The sequence below is a fragment of the Ambystoma mexicanum genome, chromosome 11 (assembly GCF_040938575.1).
Source record: "Ambystoma mexicanum isolate Mex_15411 chromosome 11, UKY_AmexF1_1, whole genome shotgun sequence".
In the NCBI taxonomy this organism is placed as follows: domain Eukaryota; kingdom Metazoa; phylum Chordata; class Amphibia; order Caudata; family Ambystomatidae; genus Ambystoma; species Ambystoma mexicanum.
The window spans coordinates 1,067,463,723-1,067,484,641 of NC_090934.1; positions in this window are offsets into that span (position 1 = coordinate 1,067,463,723).

The following is a 20,919-nucleotide window of genomic DNA, read 5'->3' on the forward strand; positions in this document are numbered from 1 at the left end:
TCAAGGTCCTCGACGTGAAAGCAATAGGAATTGACCCTGTTGCCTGAACCTGTTCCAAAACTCCCCCCAAGACCAATATGGCTGGCATCCACTGATATTACTGTCTTCGCTTTACAGTCAAACATGCCGATTGTGGGAGCATCTTTCATCTCTGTCTTCAAATTTCCAAATTCTAGTTTTTATTCATCTGACCATACGAATTTCGCACATTTCTTCATCATGTGCTTAGTTTTCTCTGTATAATTGGGTACGAATTTTGAATAGTACTCGGTCATACCTAAAAAACCTCTTAACTGGTCCTTGTTGCTTGGCTCCGGTATATTCATCATGGAATTAACTAATTCTTTCTTTGGACTTATTCCCTTGGCATGTATCGAGTGACCCAAATACGATACTTCCTCTTTCTTTATTTTGCACTTTTCCAATTTCAATGTGAGCCCTCTCTCCTGAATTACTTGCAACACCCCTACTAATTTAGCATCATGTTCTTCTTCAGACTCTGCCGAAACCAGAATGTCATCTTGGAAGCAATATACTCTCTTGAGACCCCCAAACAAGTGTGACATGAGCCTCTGCAAGACAGCTGCGGCCGAGGAAAGGCCAAAGGGCATCCTCCGGAACATGAAAGCACCAAATGGTGTGACAAACAATGTTAGATGCTTGGATTCCTCTTCCAGTTCTATTTGATGGTATGCCGAGGAAAGGTCCAATGTGGTGAAATATTTTGCCAGAGCCATTGTTGTGAGCAACTCCCCTATGTTTGGTAGTGGATGTCTGTCCATCCACATGTTCTTATTTAAATCCCTTAAATTGTCAGGATTAGGGGTTGGCAGGGACGAAAGCGGCACCAGAAACTGAATAAATAGTCAAAAACTACATTTCCCAGGAGCACTTGGGGAGATTGGTAGTCCTCAGCCGTGCACGCGTGTGGCCAGCTGATTTTGATGAGGAACGGTTTATTAAGGCCTCACGGCGCACATCAGGTGTGGCTTATTGTGGGTGTGTGCGGAGCTCTATGTCGGATGGAACGCAGGAAGCAGCGGAGGCGGCAGAGGGCGAAAACAATGCTGAACACATAACGGACAAGACTGCAGCTGCGACGTGCCTTCTCATCCAGCCTCCGAGAGGGCTCTGAGCCTCCCGGGCTTAAGATAAGTGCCAATGTATATTTCCAAAAGGCTTGAATCCGCATTTCCTTTGATGCACACGAACAGTTGGTATTAACGGTGGGCGGGTCTGAGTGCGGAGTGGCTGCATTTCTATTCTGCGGGTCCGCTAAGGTGCACGAGTATATTCCAGCATTGTATATGGACATTTAGAGGATATTCACTGAAATGCAATGTGTTTCTAAGGACATTTAGACATAAGGTCTCCCTCGACAGGTATTAGGTGGTTACATGTTGACAGGGAGAGTTTACGGTACCAAAGGACTAAGGCCTGCAGAGGGGAATAACCAGGAAAAGGATGTCTCCATGTGTATATGTTCTCTCATGTTCACTGTGATCAGTGTTGCTACCTGCTAGCCCAAGTGGGCCATGTGTTATGTATGTTCACTCTACCAGGTACCTGTGCCAACCACAGTGGGAGGGTTGACTTCATTCGGCTTCTGTGGTTCGGGGGAGAGTGTCGACCGCTCTTCCCCTTTTGTTGTGCATCTTGACATAATAAGCCACCCCCAAATTGGGATACTTATAACCACCCAAGCCAAATGGAAGCGACTCCTCCGCCTTTGGCCAATGTGCTAAAGGCGCTACAAGACATTCAGATGGAATTAGCTCATACTAGACAAGAATCTGATAATTTAAAAAAACAAGTACAAAGTTTGGTCGCTCAGAGTACTCAGTTAGAAGGGGCTAGCACTATGGGAGCCTCTTCAAGTCAGAATCCTATGGTCATAGTTCAACCTCCTAGTAATGTACCATTGGCCGCGCCAGAACGCTTTGCAGGGGATCCTCGAAAATACATGATGTTTATTACACAATGCAGATTACATTTTTTGTACAAACCCGTGGCGTTTGAGACAATCCAAGCTAGGACAGCGTTTGTAATTTCCTACTTGACAGGAGACGCAGCCGCATGGGCGATGCCATTGGTGCAGAAAGATGATCCTCTGTTGTATAACTGGGATGGGTTTTTAGTGGAATTTGGGAGGCTATTTGACCGACGAGAGGTGTCCTTAGCACAGGATAAGGAGTTGTTGGGTCTAAAACAGGGAACGCAGGATTTGGAAACATATGTAACCCAATTTAACAGATTAATAATAGAGACTGAATGGCCAGTGGCCAAGCAGACAGTGTTATTCTATCAGGGACTGAGGGAGGAACTTAAAGATGCAATTGCTCAAGTGGAACCTCAACAAAGAACATGTACTGCCTTGATAGATTTAGCATTGAGGTTGGATCCTTGCATGAATGAGAGGAAAGGTGATAAAAAGAAACCAGAAGCAGCACCTTTTGTGCGATTGGACAGGAGTAGAGGAGGAAGGACAAGTGAAGTGGAACCAATGCAAATTGGGAGTGTAAGGGGACCATTGTCAGCGGGAGAGAGAGAACAGCGGAGGGCCAATAAGTTGTGTTTGTATTGTGGGCAGGCAGGGCATTTTATACGTACATGCCCCAATACTCCTCAGAAAAGTGGTGGGAAGAGTTCAAAGGAGGTGGGAAAAGAGTTGGGACAGCCTTAGGGGGGACACAGGTGTCAGGCCCATTGGATGTGAGATTCCCCAAATGGATTGCGAATACGGTGGGGGGTAAAACTTCCCACTTATACATTTTGGTGATGCTATGTTTAGCCCTAACTAAACAGGAGGTCATGGCTATGGTGGATTCGGGGGGTACAGGTAATTTTGTGGATATTTCATTGGCCAAGCACTTAGGTTTACCGTTGGTGGACAAGAAACAGGCAGAAGGGGTCCAGTCAGTAGATGGTTCTCCACTAATATCGGGACCCATACGGAAGCAGACGGAGACATTGGAAATGATCTGTGTAGGGGGTCATCATGAGGAAATTACTTTTGATTTAATAGCTGCACCACAGTTCGGGTTGATGCTGGGAATGCCATGGTTGAGATTACACAATCCCCGGATTGATTGGGAACAGCAGTCAGTGGGGTTTGATGAGTTAAGGTGTCAGGAACACATACTATCTGAAGTGGGCCCTGCAGCATTGTTAATCGAGAAGGGAATAGGAACTCAGGTAGTGGGAGCTATGGGGGGGGGGTTTCCTTCACAATACCTGGAGTTTGAGAAAGTGTTCGACAAAAGAATAGCGGAACAGTTACCCATTCATAGGACTTATGATTGTGTTATCGAATTGGAGGAAAGAGCAAAATTACTCTGCAGTAGAATTTACACCCTCACGGAAAAGGAAAATGAGCATCTACGAGAGTATCTAGATGAGATGTTGTCTAAGGGATTTATTAGACACTCTACTTCTCCTCTGTCTTCACCGTTATTCTTTGTTCCTAAGAAAGAAGGGACCTTACTCACATGCATTGATTATCGGGGGTTAAACAATGTAACCATCAAGAACAGATTTCCTTTGCCTTTAATTTCTGTCCTGTTAGATCAAGTAAAGAATGCAAAAATCTATACTAAGTTGGATTTAAGGGGAGCTTACCACCTGATACGAGTAAAAGAGGCCGATGGGTGGAAGATGGCATTGAGAACTAAGTTTGGATTATTTGAGTATCTTGTGATGCCGTTTGGTTTATGTAATGCTCCCGCAGCTTTTCAGTTTGTTATGCAAGAGGTATTGCATGAGTTTATTGATGTTTTCGTCATTGTGTACATTGACGACATTTTGATTTATTCAGAGTCCCCAGAGCAACATGTAAAACATGTAAGGGCAGTTTTGAAGAGGTTACAGGAATACCAATTGTGTGTGAAGACTGAGAAGTGTGCATTTTACGTGAGACAAGTGGAGCTTTTGGGGTTTATACTGACTAACACAGGAATTGTAATGGATCCAAAAAAGGTTCAGGCTGTGATGGACTGGCCATCCCCACAGTGCATAAAAGACGTACAATCCTTTTTGGGGTTTGCCAATTTTTATCGCCACTTTATTAGCAATTTCTCTAACATTGTCACTCCTATTACACAATTATTGAAAAAAGCGGTACAGTTTAAATGGAATGTAGAGGCAGAGAAAGCCTTCCAGCAATTGAAGATAGCTTTTACCACTGCCCCTGTGTTAAGACATCCCAATACAGATAGAGCGTTTCAGGTGGAAACTGATGCTAGTAATGTGGCAGTAGGAGCTATTCTATCCCAGAAGGATGAGAAGGGCATATTGCACCCTGTGGCATTCTTTTCTAACAAGTTGTCAGGATGTGAACAACATTACTTCATCAATGATAAAGAGTTGTTGGCTATTCGGTTAGCATTCTTGGAGTGGAGACATTATTTACTGGGGGCAAGGCAACAGGTGGTGCTGGTCACTGATCACAAGAATCTACAGTACTTTAAAACAGCCCATTCACTTAGCCCTAGACAGTTACGATGGTCTCAGTACTTCAATGAGTTTGATTTCGTGGTTACCTTCAGACCAGGTAGGAAGAATGGTAAGGCGGATGCTTTATCTAGACAACAAAATTTGGATAATGTAGTAGGTGAAACTAAGACCATCATTTCGCCAGAAAGAATTATTGGCACTATTACAAAGCAGGTCATTGAGGAGGTCAAAAAGGTGTTACCCTTCAGACAGATGTAAGAGTGGAGGAAAAGTCATGCGGCACGAACAGTTTGTGACGGGTTACCCTATCATAAGGGTAGATTGTACTTACCCACTAAGGAATTACAGGACAAAGCATTATATTGGTGCCACAAGTCTCCATTAGCGGGACATGCAGGGTTGAGAAAAATGCAAGATATGTTAGAAAAATACTTTTGGTGGCTGACATTAAGACAAGACATGGAGGTTTATCTGGCGTTGTGTGAGAATTGTGCACGTAACAAGGCGGAACACATGAAGAAAATAGGGTTCTTATAACCGTTACCAACTCCTGTAAAACCATGGACTGACATTTCTATGGATTTTATTACAGACTTACCTTCTGATAATGAATTTGACACAATTTGGGTAGTGGTTGACTTCTTGTCCAAACAAGCCCACTTTGTTCCATGTAGTGGAATACCGGGCGCAGGGAGACTGGCCGAATTATTTCTGCAGCATGTGGTACGATTGCATGGGTTACCAAAGAGCATTGTTTCAGATAGGGGCTCGCAATTTACCTTCAGATTTTGGCGTGCCTTTTGTCAGATGCTGGGAATCAAGTGTGCGCTTTCCACGAGCTATCACCCTCAAACTGATGGTCAGACAGAGCGAGTGAACCAGACATTAGAGCAATATCTAAGAGGGTATTTGGGTGATGGCAGAGAATCGTGGGTAAAGGCCTTATGGTTGCCAGAGTTCACTTACAATAATACGTATCGTACTTCTTTAGGAATAGCACCCAATGAATGCTTATATGGTCAAGTGCAAAATATGATACCAGAACACTTGCCTGAAGTGGTACATATGCCAGTATTACAGGAGCGTAAACAGTTGCTTCTGAAGGTCAGGCAGAAGGCACGGGAAGATGTGGAACGAGCCAAAAGACAATGCAAAATGCAGGCAGATAAACATAGACAAGAAGGTCCTAAATTTGAAGTGGGGGATAGAGTGTGGTTATCAACAAGAAATTTAGCTTTGATTGGATCAAGGAAGTTTTTAGCTCTTTTCATTTGTCCGTATGAGATCACTAAATGTGTGTCTGCAACTGCTATGAAATTGCGTTTGCCTAAATCATTACCTATCCACCCGTTGTTCGATGTGTCTTTACTTAAACCCGCAGCTCCGGGAATGACTACTAAGAGACCCCCGGCGATCATAAAGGATGGGCAGATGGAGTATGAAGTGAACAAGATTTTGGACGTCAAGAGAAGGAATAACCGACTATGGTATTTGATTCAGTGGAAGGGCCATGGGCCTGAGGATTGTTCTTGGGAACCAGTGGAGGCAACACATGCCCCAAGGTTGATTCAACAATTTCATCGGCGACATCAAGGTAAACCAGGTCTTGGGAAGGGCCCTGAGAGAGGAGGTAATGTCAGGATTAGGGGTTGGTAGGGACGAAAGCGGCACCAGAAACTGAATAAATAGTCAAAAACTACATTTCCCAGGCGCACTTGGGGAGATTGGTAGTCCTCAGCCATGTGCGCGTGTGGCCAGCTGATTTTGATGAGGAACGGTTTATTAAGGCCATACGGCGCACAGCAGGTGTGGCTTATTGTGGGTGTGTGCGGAGCTCTGTGTCGGATGGAACGCAGGAAGCAGCGGAGGCAGCAGCGGGCGGAAACAATGCTGAACGCATAATGGACAAGACTGCAGCTGCGACGTGCCTTCTCATCCAGCGTCCGGGAGGGCTTCCGAGCCTCCCGGGCTTAAGATAAGTGCCAATGTTTATTTCCAAAAGGCTTGAATCCGCATTTCCTTTGATGCACACGAACAGTTGGTATTAACGGTGGGCGAGTCTGGGTGCGGAGTGGCTGCATTTCTACTCCGCGGGTCCGCTAAGGTGCACGAGTATATTCCAGCATTGTATATGGACATTTAGAGGATATTCACTGATATGCAATGTGTTTCTAAAGACATTTAGACATAAGGTCTCCCTCGACAGGTATTAGGTGGTTACATGTTGACAGGGAGAGTTTACGGTACCAAAGGACTATGGCCTGCAGAGGGGAATGACCAGGAAAAGGATGTCTCCATGTGTATATGTTCTTTCATGTTCACTGTGATCAGTGTTGCTACCTGCTAGCCCAAGTGGACCATGTGTTATGTATTTCATAAGGGGAGCTTCCCCAACTGTATGTGCCATACTGCTTGCTTTTGTGTAGTGATTATGTCAATGTGTGATTAGGGTACATGTATCAAGATGTGCTAAGGTGGTCTCAAGGGGTGCATAGAATGTACGTCAGAGTCATGGGAAAGAGATGTTTAGGAGAATACTAGGAGTAAAGCAGTGTAGGGTTTTTTCCCTGTTACGTCCTCTGTCCTATCCACACTAGGGTTCCCTTCAACCTCTTCCCGGTTTCCCTATATTCCCCACCCTGTCCACAACCTCTTCCTAACCCTCTTCCCCCCACTGGCTGCCAAGTGGTGTCCTGTTCACTCTACCAGGTACCTGTGCCAACCACGGTGGGAGGGTCGACTTCATTCGGCTTCTGTGGTTTGGGGGAGAGTGTCGACCACTCTTCCCCTTTTGTTATGCATCTTGACATAAGTCCACATACATCCTTATAGCTCCATCAGGTTTTTTCACCAGAACGATAGGGGAATACCATTCAGAACTTTCTATGGGTTCTATTATTCCTTGCTCACATAGCCTGGTAAATTCCATCCGCGGAGCTTCTTTGGTTCCAATGGGAATTCCCCTTACTTTGTGTGTAATGGGTTTCGCTCCTTTTTTTGAGTATTATTCTATGCTGAAACCCATTTAGAAGTCCAATGGAGTTGTTAAATACTTTGGGAAATTGCTTAGCCAAGGCACTCTTGATGTCACACTCCTCCTTCAACATGCTCAAAATGGGTACCTCCTCACCTAGGTGAATTCTAACTCAAAGGGTGGCCTGTTCATCGCACCCAACCACAGACAATCCATTCCTTGCTACATACAGTTTGCAGAAAGTCTCTCTTTCCTGGAAGCGTAATTTCACACAAGTATAGCCTATAATGTCTATTGGTGTTTTACCGTATCCTGTTGCCCTCACTCTTGTACACAGAAGTTCTTCAGGATTGTCCGTTAACTCTCCAGTAAACACATCTATGTCTACCATTGTGTATGGTGATCCAGTATCCACCATAATAGGTATAGACACTCCATTAATATGCATGGTCACCCAAGGTCCTTTGTTAATTTTTTTTGTTCCAACTGTGAGAATTTGTACATGTTGGGCATCATCATCAACAATAGATAACATACTGCTATGACCTTTGTTCTCTTCAATCAACTTGACTTACGTTCTGTTGAGATCTATTCATCCCTTGTTGAAATTGCGTGCATCTCCCTCTACCACGAGTATTCCTGCACAGTTTGGCAAAATGTCCAAGGGGACCACACTTGTAGTATTCAATCGCTGCTGCAGGACACTCTTTTTCAGCATTGACATGTTTATACCATCCACACTTTTGGCAAGGATTTTGGAATTGACCTCTGTAACTAGTCTCTCTTTCTCTCCTGGGATATGTTTTAGAATTATTGACAGTAATCCTCCTTATCAATGCTACCAAAGATTCATCACTGTCCTCTTTTTCTTTTCTTTCTTCTTGGATGGACTTCACCTCTTTTACGTCATTGCTCTCAAATCTCTCCTTCATGTATCGTTCACCCATTTCCATTGTCCTGGCCATTTCCAATGGTTGTTCTAGCCATGGATCCCTAGCTTGCCATGGTCTTTGTTGGATGCGGGAGTCAGCCACATTAAGCACCAACTGATCCCTCAGATACTCATCGGCGACACCTGTAAGCTTACATGTGGACATTAGATTCCTTAAAGCAGCCATATAAGCATCTATGGATACATTTTTCAATTGACGCCTCGAAAATAATCTATATCTTTCCAAAACAATATTGATTTTGTTTCCAAAATGCTTTGCTAACTTCCCCAAGGCACTTTCAAATGTACGGTTGTTGTCACCAGAACTCCCATCAGTATCATACAAATCAGGAAGAGCTCTGAATATCCTTAATCCTTCTGCTCCTATACAATTTAATAGGGTGGCTTCTTTTAGATCATCACTGTACTTGGCCCCACCAATGGCTCTTAAATGTACCTGAACCTATCCACCCATTGTTACCACGGACATATGGGGTTCCCAGGTTGAGGCAGGCATTGAATTGGAGCAGTCACATGTTGCATAGCCATTTTGCTTCGGTGGTCCGACAGTTCAATAGCAATGTCATTCAAATTAGCCAAATGATGAGTCCTGGCACAGATGCTGTTGTCGTGGTGGCACGCTTTATAAAGTCATTTTTGTGGTCTATCCAGCTACAGTGCTGTGTTTATGTATTTACAATTCACTCCTAGCCACAATCTTGCCTGGTTCCTCATGCATCGCAGTATGTTCCATCCTTTCACTTTTTTTCAATTAATTTTTTTATATGAAATGTTCAAGTAACTTTGCACAACATTAACTCTTCAGGTAACTTGTATGAAGTCCCCCTTATGTCCTTCAACGCAGTCAAAATGCGCATATGCAAGCTGTATTATTTAGAAACCTTCTATTCACTGCTCTGGCCGTTCGTATTATGATTTCTTTGTCGGTTGCCGTAGCAACAATAAACATTCCCCCAAAATGGCTACCAAACTAATGCATGCATGAGGGTCCTTTCCTCTAGTGCACCGGTTGAGGAGTTTATAAGATGCACTCCTTTGCTCCTACCTCACAGCTCAACATGCCTATTGTCCCGATTTCATCATGTGTCGAGGGACACTAGCCAGGCGCACCTTCCCGTGCAGCGCCTCACACTGTGTTTCGCTCAGCGGCTCACAAGCTGCTCATCTGGGACGCCGATGCTGCTGCTAGCGCTCTGAACTTCCTTCCCCCCGGGGGCTTACCAATCGCGTGAGTGCAGTACCTTTGTCGCCAATGTTATAAAGAGTAAATAATGCACATCACAAGCAGCGCAGTTGATTTATTATGTTTACTCGGAGTAAGCCCCCAGAGTCGCCGCCACCAGGGAAAACAGAAAAACACTGGATGATTCTGGAATACATATGTATTCCAGAACCATTCAAACACTATGTGGAAATGGAATCTCAGAAAGATTCCCTACATAACATTGCCTATATAGAAGCGTACCTGGCAACACGGTAGCAACTAGTTCCCATCTGAGAAATGGACCACAGCAACGGCCCACCTAGTCTTCTTCATGTGACTTCCTAGGTCATCATTGTGGTTTTCCGGAGCAATGAAGCGGTTCCGGAGCGGTTGATACTAGTTCCCATCCGAGAAACAGACCATTGGTTGCTAGGGCCATTTCTCAGATGGGAAATAGCTGCTTCAGTGTGAGAGGGCTAGTTCCCATTAGAGAAATGGCCCTTTATGCCCCTATTGGCCAAGTCCTGCATAATAATGGGAACTAGCCTACTCACACTGAGAAGGCTAGCTCCCATTAGAGAAATTGCCCTTTTTGATCCCCTAGTGGCAGAGTCCTGCATAATAATGGGAACTAGCCTACTCACACTGAGAAGGCTAGTTCCCATTAGAGAAATCGCCCTTTTTGCTCCCCTAGTGGCCAAGTGCTGCATAATAATGGGAACTACCCTACTCACACTGAAAAGGCTAGTTACCATTAGAGAAATGTCCTTTTGCTCCCCTAGTGGCCAAGTCCTGTATAATAATGGGAACTAACCTAATCGCACTGATAAGGCTAGTTCCCATTAGAGAAATGGCCCTTTTTGCTCCCCTAGTGGTTAAGTCCTGCATAATAATGGGTTTAAGTTTACTCACACTGAGAAGGCTAGTTCCCATTAGACAAGAGGATCTTTCCCATTAGACGAGAGGACCTTTCTGCCTCTCCAGGTCGGAGGGCTGTTTCTCTAATGGGAAATAGCTGCTTCAGTGTGAGTGGGCTAGTTCCCATTAGATGAAAGGAGCTTTCTGCCTCTCCAGGTCGGAGAGCCGTTTCTCTAATGGGAAATAGTTGCTTCAGTCAGGTCGGAGGGCTGTTTCTCTAATGGGCAATAGCTGCTTCATTGTGAGTGGGCTAGTTCCCATTAGACGAGACGACCTTTCTGCCTCTCCAAGTCAGAGGGCCATTTCTCTAATGGGAAATAGCTGCTTCAGTGTGAGTGGGCTAGTTCCCATTAGACAAGGGGATGTTTCTGCCTGTCCAGGTCGGAGGGTCGTTTCTCTAATGGGAAATAGCTGCTTCAGTGTGAGTGGGCTAGTTCCCATTAGACAAGGGGACCTTTCTGCCTCTCCAGGTCGGAGGGACGTTTCTGTAATGGGAAATAGCTGCTTCAGTGTGAGTGGGCTAGTTCCCATTAGACAAAGGGACCTTTCTGCCTCTCGAGGTTGGAGGGCCGTTTCTCTAATGGGAAATAGCTGCTTCAGCGTGAGAGGACTAGTTCCCATTAGACAAAGGGACGTTTCTGCCTCTCCAGGTCGGAGGTTTGTTTCTCTAATGGGAAATAGCTGCTTCATTGTGAGTGGGCTAGTTCCCATTAGACGAGGGGACGTTTCTGCCTCTTCAGGTCAGAGGGACGTTTCTCTAATGGGAAATAGCTGCATCAGCATGAGTGGGCTAGTTCCCATTAGACGAGGGGACCTTTCTCCCTCTCTAGGTCGAAGGGCCGTTTCTCTAATGGGAAATAGCTGCTTCAGTGTGAGTGGGCTAGTTCCCATAAGACAAAGGGACGTTTCTGCCTCTCCAGGTCGGAGGGTCATTTCTCTAATGGGAAATAGCTGCTTCAGTGTGAGGTGTGGGTGGGCTAGTTCCCATTAGACGAAGGGACCTTTCTGCCTCTCCAAGGTGGAGGGACGTTTCTCTAATGGGAAATAGCTGCTTCAGCGTGAGTGGGCTAGTTCCCATTAGACAAAGGGACCTTTCAGCCTCTCCAGGTCGGAGAGCCGTTTCTCTAATGGGAAATAGCTGCTTCAGCGTGAGTGGGCTAGTTCCCATTTGACGAGGGGACCTTTCTCCCTCTCTAGGTCGAAGGGCCGTTTCTCTAATGGGAAATAGCTGCTTCAGCGTGAGTGGGCTAGTTCCCATTAGACGAGGGAACCTTTCTCCGTCACCAGGTCAGAGGGCCATTTCTCTAATGGGAAATAGATGCTTCAGTGTGAGTAGGCTAGTTCCTATTTAACGAGGGGACCTCTTGCTCTCCTGTTGATCCTCAACTTGTCCCGAATGTACTCTTTCTGATAATGTTCAAAACAACACTTTATAGCCAACCCTCACAGTGCTGTGACAAAGTCCTCAATTGTCTTACAATATTTCTGTTGTCTGATGGCAAATTGATAACAAGCCAAAATGGTATTCCCCTTAGCCTCGTAATGCTGGTCCATCTTGGCTAAGCATATATCAAACTGAGTCGGTTGCCCACCTCGATGCATACAGGTAGTTTTAAGAAATTGTGGTCCAGCCCGACCTTGACAATGAAACAGCGCCTCTTTCTTTTTAATCAAATAATTATGACCATATACTGCCAACATATACTTCTGGAATCTTTCTTTCCATTTTATTACCTAGGAATAAGCCAGTGTCTGGTATATTTGCCATAATCTTAGAATTGGTTTCTGTTGCTTCCCTATTTTCGTGCCCTTGGTATTTGTCACCTTGTTCACATGGACAAATGACTGTAATCTCTCTTTTAAGGTGCAATGAAAAAAACCCTCTCAGAGTAACAGCCAATTGTGCTACAGCATGCTCACTTCTTTATGTGTGCAAGTGTTTCTTTCGGTCACTACACTGCATGTGGACGGGCACAGCACGGAGCGCAGAGCTCGCAGTGAAGGCCTTCAGCTTGTTACATAGATAAGCAACAGACATATCAACACCGTATCATGTCTCAAATTGCCAAGTAACAACTGGCAACAGCGGACGATGCGTCCTTGGATCTTGTGTTCTGTCGTGTGCATGCACGGCTATGCTGCTAGGAGGCTTTCTGTGTCCTCACGCACAGCCCAGATACTCCCCAATAGAGGCCTGGAGAGTCCCAATGAGCCACCATTCTACTGTGCAACTAACCCTGTACCTACTTAGCCAGGGCAACCCCAATCAATGGCAAGTGCAGGCTCATTGTCATTGCCGCAACTCATCAGCAGTTAAGGAAGTGAACCAGGATACAGCCAGTATGTGTAACTTAATTTCTTTTTAGTTCATCTTTATGCAACTCTCTCTGTCCTCACCCTTACACCAACCACCGTACTACTTGCCTTGCATTCTCTTCTAGTGTTCTCTGTTCGCATTGCACACTCATAACATTCCCTCTGCTGACAGTCCTAACACCGTGAGGAGACCCCCTTTCTACTAGAGGACTTTATTCCCATGGCCACTTTCCGTATTCTAATATTACTCAACTAGAATTGTATTACCAAGTGTAAATGGTTCAGTTACTCCCCTTATAGTGCTGTATATGAGCATGGGTTGACCCTCCTAGGATTGACGACGCATTGTCCCTACTAGGCATGAAGATTTCTTTTGCTCTCCTGCCCAGAAAGACCATTTGTCTGTCCCAGGCTTGAAGATGCACTGTCACTCCTGGGCTTGAAGACAAAGATAGGCCCTTCCAGGGGCCAGAAACTGATGATGTGATGCAACGGCATCGCTATTAACCGAAGAGAGGCACCACTCACCTTGGTGTTGAGAGTTAAACCATGGTCAAGTTGGTTTACCGAGGGTACTGCACTCCTCCTCGTCTTTCCACTACCCCTCTCTACTTTTTTTTAAAAAAAACTGTTTTTATTGATTTATTCACAAACAAGTAAAACCAAGACAGTCAACAACCCCCCTTAAACCTTCCAACTCCCATCCCCTCCCACACCCTCCCACGACCCCCAGTTGCACATACGACCCACATTAGTAGACACAGACATTAAGGCTATAGGATAACAACATTTCATAACCAAATGAAGAGGATTACCCTCAAGCATTACCCATTTACATTTCACCACAGAATGAATAGGCTCGGCGAGGCCTCAAAGGCATTAGTGGGATATCAGATCCCAAGTCTAAGGGTCTGGAGACCTAAACAAGTTCCAATAATCCAAGGGCCTACTGTTCGAAGGCAATGTTTGTATATACAGCGGCTCCAGTCTCTCGAATCTAGACATAGAGACAATACATTCTTTGACAGACAGAGCTCTCGACGCTCCCCATGCTTTGGCAATTAACGATCTGGCCACAATCGATGCCATGCCTAGTAGACACTTCTCACTCCTAGATCCGGATTCCACCAGAGCCAACAGCCTCACCGCCGGCAAGTCAGACATAGTTATATCAAGAACAGTAGCCATGATGTGCCGAACCCCAGTCCAAAAAGTCCGTATGGGGGGGCACATGCATAAAATCAGCCACTGACCCACCACATTGCGTACAGCTGGGGGACCTATCCGGGTAGAATAAAACAATTGGTGAAGAAACTTAAAGTGTATTAGACGAAGCCCAGCATTCATAGCGATTTGCCTAGTCTGTGTACATACTATACCCTACTGAGCCTCCGAAAGTGAAAAACCCAAACTCTCCTCCCATCTACTCCTGAACTGACTACCCCGAGAAGGGGTGTTGGCCCGCACTAATCTATATAACGTAGAAATTCCCTTCCTCCTGTCTTGCGCTGAGGTTATATAATTCAGTACTGGGGAGACTGGCGGGGCCACCGGGAAGGCCAGCCACATAGATCGCAGCATCTCCCTAAGCCTATAATAGAGGAACAATGTTATAGGAGTCCAAGCACCCCTCTCCTTTAGCTCATCCCAAGTAATGAATATACCCTCCACCACCACATCCCTCAACGTATGGCTACCCAGAGCCTTAAATTGCTTACAGAAAGCCTCCTCCTGAGTGAGAGGAACACCCCGCATATTGTAAATTGCCATGTCTGGGGAGTACCAGCACTTCAAACCCAACCTATCCGCCAGGCCGTCCAGTGCCCTAAGCGTAATTATTACAGGCTGCACCTCCGACCTGGCACCATGAGCACGCACTCCCCCCGATAACCCACTCAAACTATCCGGGTAGATTATAACCTTCTCCAAACGTGTATGCGGGAGATCCAGGGAAGGTGCCCACCACCAAGCTGCATACTGGGCCTGTGCGACCATGTGATAAAGGGGAAGGTCTGGGATGTCAAATCCACCCAGCGCATATGAGTGGCATAATATATCTAATGGGATCCTAGGATGACCACCGGCCCAGATCAGCCTATTCAATAGGCTCCTAATGCGGACCCAGAACCCTGAAGGGGGCCAGACTGGCATATTATTAAAGATATATAAAAGTTTGGGTAAGATCACCATCTTAACCAGCGTGACCCTAGCTACCTGAGAGATTGGGAGGCTCACCCACTAGTCCACCTTATGTTCCAAGCATTCCAGCGTCACCAAGTAGTTGTCCTCATACAGCTTGATGGGAGGAGTGGATACCCGAACCCCCAAGTAACGCATCCCATGAGGGCACCAAGCAAACTTGTCCCCAATATCATCCCGAGATACCCGCGTCCTAAGAGGGAGTATTTCTGACTTGGACCAGTTGATCCTCAGACCCGACAGGGCCCCAAGTTCCAAAATCTCCCCCATAATCGGCGCTAAGTTGTCCCTTGGGTTCTTCATGTAAGTCAGCATGTTGTCCGCATATAATGACACAATGGACGTACAGGAATATATGCTTATACCCCTATGAGAATGAAATTCCTGCAATGCACAAGCTACCGGCACAACTGCCAAAGCGAAAGGATGGGCGAAAGGGGGCACCCCTGCCTGGTTCCACGGGAAGGGAATATTGCCGCTGACTGTGTTTGATTAGTATAAACTACCGCCCGAGGGGCTGTATATAACAGTCGGATCCATTGCAAAAGAATATTGCCTAGATCTGCCCTGCGGAGCACCTCGAACAGGAAGAGCCACTCGACAGAGTCGAAGGCCTTCTCTGCATCGAGGGCCGCGACGGCCATGGGGATTTCATTATTAACATTATGCATCAATGAGAATAGCCTCCTCAAATTATTTTGGGTGGACCGACCTGGGATAAACCCAGCTTGATCCGGCAATACCAGAGATGGCATGTGGGGAAGGAGCCTATCTGCCAAAATGTTGGGAAGAATCTTATTATCAGTGTTCATCAGGCATAAAGGTCTATAAGACGAACAACTGCGTGAATCCTTGCCAGGTTTGAGGAGAACTGTAACCAAGGCCGTCCTAGTAGACTATGGGAGGGTACCTGCCAGCCTAGCCTGTTCAAACATGTTCCGCAACGGCGCAACAAGTAGTTTGGCATATGCTTTGTACGGTTTATAGTAATAAAACCGAAAACAAAAATCCCGAATACAATAATCTCGAATCCAAAATCTCGAAAAAAAAAAAGTCGAATTTTTTTTTAATGACGTTTTTTGTTCGAAATGGGGGGGTTCCCCCCCCAACCCCCCTTTTTTCTATTTTTTTTTTATTTTAACCCATTTTTTTTACTTACCTGACCCCAAAAAAGCGTATAATTAAATAAATAAAAAATTCGACTTTTTTTTTTTCGGGATTTTGGATTCGAGATTATTGTATTTCGAGATTTTTTTTTCGGTCTTTTGACCGACCACCGCTTTGTACATCTCAGCAGTAATGCCATCTATACCCGGAGCCTTACCATTTGGAAGGGATTGAATCGCTTTGAGGATCTCTTGGACCGAGGGCGGAGCATTCAACAACGAGCCTTGCTCCGGGTCCAGCCATCCCAACACCACTCTATCCAACTATTGGGTGATACTATCATGGCCCACCTCCAGCTGTGTAGAATACAGCTTCTCATTGAATACCCGAAATCTATAATTAATAGCGACATTGTCCCTAACCATATCCCCATCTTCAGTCTCCTCCTCCAGGATAGCCTCCTGCCGCTGTTCCTGTTTAATCACCGAAACCCCTCTCTACTTTTGATGGGCTAGTTATTAGGTTAAGATGTACAACCAGGCACCAGCAAGCATACTTCTTAATGGACACAGGCCTTCTTCCACAGTATTTACCTTATTCTCAGGTTCCACCTTCTGCACTTCTTCCTTCCTCCACCTCCCTTTTCTTCTTCAGTACCTCTCCCAAAATGTTCCTCCATCGGTGGCCCTCATCTTCCTACACTGATTTTGTCTGTACCTTTCAAACTGTTCTCCAAGTAATTTCCTCCTTTCTCTTGTGTCTCACCTTCTATCTCTCTCCTTTTCTCCCTTGCTAGGTTTCCCCTCTTCACGCTGCTCTCCCCTTTCCCTTCTTTTGATGCATCTTCATCTCCCATCCACCTCTCTTTAAGTCTTACTCTTCTTCCACTCCCTTCACCCTTCCTTCTTCCTCTTTTACTCCGCTCTTTACTGCAATGCTTGTTTCCAAACTCCTATACTAGGCCTTCTACCCAAACCTCCCAGTATAGTCCTGCCCCTTTTGAAACTGAAAAAGAAAGGGAAGGGTCTTACTTAATGTGCCCAAGTCCTTGTATGTACGTCACCATCTTCAGATCTAGTGATTTGTATCAGTTATAAATTGTCAGCTGCCAACTTGAAGTCAAGCAATGCTGTCATGGTAGCTGCCTGACCCCACCATGGTGCCTCATGCAGGCAGCTGCACAATAACTCTGCCAACTTTGAACCTCCTCATCTGCCAACTTCATTGCATACCCTCAAGCTCAAGTAGGTCTTTTTCATAGTCCATCCTGCAGACTGTGTATTCAATTGTACTTTTATTGGGATCAAAGGATACCCACAGACCTTCTGGCCTTCTAATGCAGAATTGTACATTCTTCAAAACTCTACCAGTTCTTGGATTACAGACTGGTACCTGGCAAAGGATAAAGTGGATAGGGTAGACATCTTGGGAATACCTTATCTACTGGCTATTATCTTTCTGAAGATACAGGCCCCCCAGGGTCTCGTAGCTCCATTCCCATGTGTCCACCTAGAAATATGGTCACAGTTCTCTCCTTTTTTTATGCTCTCACTCATTTCATTGTTGTACTCCATTTGTAATTATTTTCATTAACGGTTTCATATTTTCAGTCATTTATATTCCATGAAAGTATTTATATTGTTAAAGTAGGCCTTATTTTAATTTATTATATTACTCATGGTTCTTGCATATTTATCATATTCAAGATTTATTATAACCATTTAATTGGACCAAAGTGTAAGATATCTTAGCCATTGGCATAATTATGTATCCATGTGTTCAAATTGAACCTGAACTAGTTTCATTTTTTCCAAATGTTTTGTACCTAATTCTTTTTATTGTCAGATTGTGGGGTAGGTCACACATCCACCACCCACCTCCCCACCCCTTACACAATCCAATATGGCCTGACTCCAACCCACCATCTACCTTTGGTGCTATAAAACATTTAAAGAAATTAAGGGGAGGTGGCAGGGGATTTTCAATCAGTTGGGGGGGGGGGGCAACCAAAATCCATAAACCTATAATTATACTGTTAACTGGTGTTATGGTCACTGATATTCTTAATAAAAGTTTGCCCCTAGGAAGGGGCAAATGTGTTTTTACTGGGGTGAGGGTCACTAGACCACCAGATATGGCTTGAAAGGGGGTGGGGAGGTCGGTGATCGCAGCGTGATAGTTATAATTTGTTTTTTCTGGGCAGAACATAGGTAATGAATGTTTTTTGTTTTGTTTACAGGTTTTTTTATGCGAGGAGCTGCAACGTCATGGGAGTCATTTTTTTATTCTACGGGATTGGGCATTCTGGGGAGGTTTTTTTGGTGGGCTGGGACACAAATGCGGGGTCAGGTCACAAATTGCCCCCCGTGCCAGCAAAACATTGGCATTTCCCTGGGAGCAACTGTCTCCCATGCGGGTTCAGTGTCCGCAAGCCCAGGATACACCTCTGACTGTGCTGCATTCCATATTTCACCTCCGGGGAGGAATGGAGACACTGCTGGGGCTACCCGGAACTACCACTGGACTTGGGGACGGTCAACCCACATGGGAGACAGCCCCCCAAGACAAGGGACAGCACCCCTGACCACCGTGGAGCTCTGGGCTGGCCTGCTTTATATAATTTTGCTCCGTGAAGGGGACCCTGCACTTTGGGTCGGTGGACCCACATGGGAGACAGATGTCGAAGTCGGGGATATCACCTCCGGCCGTCCTGGAGTTTTGGCTGGGCTGCATTACAGCTTTTCCCTCCGTGGAGGTATTGGCACACTGCCGGGGCTCCCTGGTGGGGGAAAGGCTGTAATACAGGCAGGCCAGAGCTCCAAGAGGGTCAGAGGTGATGTACCTGGCCTCGGGCAGCTGTCTCCCAGCTCTCTCGACCATCTCCAAGCACAGCGGTAGTCCCAAGGAGGCCCAACAGGTTGCCCGACTTTTCCCAGAGGGAGAAGCTGTAACGCAGGGCAGCCATAGCTCCAGGATAGTCAGGGGTAATGTCCTTAGCCTTGGGAAACTGTCTCCCATATGGGGCAACCATCCCCAAGTACAGCAGCTGTCCCCGGAAGCGCCCGGCAGGGTCCCCATCCCTTCTCTGAGGGAAATTCTTTAACGCAGCCAGCCAACACTCCAGGATGGTCGGGGGTGATGTCGGGGGTGATGTCCCTGCCCTTGGGCACCTGTCTCCCATGTGGGTCGACTGTCCCCAGGTCCAGCGGCAGTTCTGGTGAGCCCCAGCAGGGTCCCCATTCTTCCTCTGAGGGAAAAGCTGTAACGCACGGCAGCCAGAGCTCCAGAATGGTCAGGGGCGATATCCCTGGCCTTGGGTGGCTGTCTCCCATGTGGGTTGACCGTCCTGCAGCCCAGCAGCAGTTCCAGGAAGCCCTGGCAGGGTCCCACTCCCTCAGGGAAGGGGACCCTGCCAGGGCTCCCTAAAAACAACTATCTTGGAGCTGTTACAGCTTCTCCCTCCGGGAAAGGTTGGGGACCCTGCCCGGGCTCCCTGGACGTGCCGCTGCGCTTGGGGATGGTGGATCCACATGGTAGTTGTCCAAGGCCAGGCACATCACCCTCAACCATCCTGGAGCTCTAGCTAGGCAGCATTACAAAATTTCCCCAAGTCCAACGGCGCTCCCAAGGAGCCAGGGCTCCTTGGGACTGCCCTTGGACTTGGGGTAGTGTTGACACTCATGTGTGCACCCACACGAGGTACTGTTTTCATTCGTCGGACACCAGTGGGAATTTAGGACATGTTGTTGGCAGTATGTTTCAGTAGTTTCCAGGTGGGAAATGTCTGAAAATTGTGGGGGTTTTTCCCCCCTAAATTTCTGACTTTGCCAGGCTTTTGGGTAATAAATTCTAGGGCGATTCACACAAGTCAGACCTGTGTGGGTTCCCACAGGAGTCTGCTCTCCCGATACACTTGGGTTACCGCTGGTTTAGCCTTTTGCCTTTGCGCCCAGGTAGGTGCACCCAGACAAGTGAGGTACAGTTTTCGGCGGGACACCTGTGGGATCAGGGGAAAGTACATGTGTTTGTTGTTGGCAGTGTGTTCTGGTGGATTGGAGGTGGGTAATGTCTAAACATATCGTTTTTCCCCCTAAATTTTGGACTTTGCCAGTGCTTGCAGGTAATACATTCTGGGGCAATTCGCACAAATCAGACCTCTGTGGATTCTCACGGGTGCCTTCTTTTCGGAAATGCATTGGGTTCCCAGTTTTCCTTGGTGGCTATGACACCCCAGGCCCTAATCTGTAGGTTGTCAAATAGAGCAAATTACCGCAAAATCTTCTCTGCCGAAACACTTGGGGTTATCAGTAGTTTAGCTTTTCCCTTTGCGCCTAGATAGGTGCACACCCACGTGAGGTACCATTTGCATTGGGACACCTATGGGAAGGTAGGACATTTGTTTTCTCTTGGTTTTCATACATTTGCTACTGCACTTTGTTACACAAACCTTGAATTTCCCAAATGTGACCTACATTTAGTTGGTGATTTAGGCAATGTATGCTTTTGTAAACTGCACACGTCACCCACCCTTCAAAAGGTCTGCCTGTGCTCTTTCAAAAATGGTATGCTTGCCATTCCTCACACATTTATTTTCCTTATTTACACATGCTAAGTACGTCTGGCATAAAAATCCTGTGTACCATGGCTCCGTTTTTGGCTTGTGGCATTGCTTGTTTTGTGAAACAATACAAATAACGTGTGATTTCCTAACTGGAAGAGTCAGGGGAATATAGCGGGGCATTGCTTTTCTCAATATTCATAGAAGCCATTACCTTACATGTCCAACCATATCCAGCA